Genomic DNA, 2084 nt, shown 5'->3' with positions numbered 1-2084 from the left:
GAGACAGGTGTCTTCCACTAATATCTGGTGACTGGTGAATATCAGGCATTGTGCCCGTGTGCCCTTTGCAGAAAAACTCCGTGATCCTTCAAATCTTTTCACAAGTTTTGAAGGAAACCATCAAATTCAAAAGGCTGCGGCTGTGAGTAGTAAACAGGTCTTCTCTCTGCTTTAGCCACTGGTTTTATCCATCCTGGCAAATCTGATAGTGTATTTTTCCCTTTAAATGGAATTTAAAGTAAACAAATTCCATTTGGTGTTGCACTATAAAGAGCATAGCATATTGCAGCAGTGGATATATTGAGAGGTAAAGCTGGTACAGTGATGAAGTCCTGTACTAACTTCACACAAAGGTCTTTTGTGGACATACTGTTTTGTGCCATGTACAAAATTTAACCAGAGTGATGCTGCTGCACAAGCAGTGGTTATCCTGTGTGGAATCCTGCCTCCTTCTTGCAAGAGGGAAATGAAATACATTAAGATGAAAGGAAGAGCCTTGCTCTCCTTGTATGTCAAAGTCCCTCACCACTGCCTGTAGTTACTACCTACCTTTCTGCCTTGATTCCCTGGGCCTTATCACTATAGAAATCCTTCTCTTTTTATATTTTAGCTTTCCTTATATTTATTTGTTCAGTTATTGCACTAAAACCAAATCTTGCCAAGTGTTGTTGCATTGCTGTGATGGAGAATACAAGGAGAGGTCCGGAAAGATGATAAATACTCATAGCAAAAACATCTGTTATCTCTTGCTAATATAATTTAAAACAAAAATTGCAATAGGACAGTGTTGTTTAAATTTAAGCAACTACAGCCAGGGAATTCCTACTGTGGATGATGTATTTTCCTTCAGTGTCTCACTCTTTCAAGCAAAATGCTCTGTACCTGTCAGTTCACCTCTGAAAAGAGTCTCTTCCTTAGCCCTTTTCCCAGTATGCAGGAGCACATTAAGAGAGGGACTAGGCTTGGCCTTTCTCCTGTTAATCCAGCATGAGGCAATAGCTATTTATATTGCCAGAACCTCGCACATTTTATCTCCTGGACACCTGGCACACCTTGAAACGCAGACTGCTGCTCCCATCATCCTCCCACTGGCAGTGGCTGTGTTTGTGCTTGTGGCTGCTGCCCTCTGCCAGCACACACCTGTACCTCCCACAGCAGAGAGAACCCAAATGGGGCAGGACTTGGGACAGACCAAAGCACTGACAGAAAAAGAGAAAGGAGAGATTTTCATAGGACAGTTGAGTTTGTTTCAAATCTACAGCATGGCTCCACCTGCCACAGCTGTAGTACAAGCAGGAGAGTTTCCTGGAGTCTTGCTGATTTCTTGAAGTGCCTTTGCTCACATTCTGTCCCATTTTCTGCATCTGTTCATTGTTCCTTGTGTCAAGCAGGTGATCCTCTGGGCAGTTTGTAAGGCAGAGCTGCAGCCTGGTGTGGAGGTGCAGCCACAGCAGTGCTCAGCTTAGCATGTTACTCACCATGGAAGGATGAAATCAGCTGCTCTGCCCATAAACACCACAGTCTGCTTGGGCTGTCTGGTGCTTTTTTCCAACACACTGAAAGCACCACGTGGTAATAAAGGTGTCTCAAGCTGCTGCATGTACCAGCTTTGGCATGTTCTTTAGGTTCCCATCAAAACATCAGCAGTTTGCAGTTTTACTTGGTAGGTGACTCTCTGTTTCTGCCCGTGTCAGGCAGTGCTCATCGATGGCTTCTCTGGCCAGGTCGCAGGCCTGCCTGAGCCACTCTCCTGTCTCCTGCAGGAGGCAGCAGGCTCCATATTTCAGAGTGTACTGATCCTCTGCCAGCCTCAAAGAAGGACTGTTCTGTAATCCTTAAGCTTTTTTGTGTGTTCTGAAGCCACACAGATGTGATGTCAGATAACATGCTCTATTCTATTGGATTGGAAAAATAATTCAAAACGCTGATGTCCTGTTCAAACAGCTAAAAGTAAAATTCAGGCTAAATGAAATTGACGGATTAGGGGAGGACAAATTATTCAGGCTTGTTTTTTGGGTTTTTTGGTTTTGTTTCTTTTCTTCCCTGTGTTGTGGAGTATGATTACCTTTTAGGTGAAAATGTAG

This window comes from Geospiza fortis, unplaced genomic scaffold (genome assembly GCF_000277835.1).
Source record: "Geospiza fortis unplaced genomic scaffold, GeoFor_1.0 scaffold23, whole genome shotgun sequence".
NCBI lineage: Eukaryota > Metazoa > Chordata > Aves > Passeriformes > Thraupidae > Geospiza > Geospiza fortis.
Note: the sequence above shows the minus strand (reverse complement) of the source record.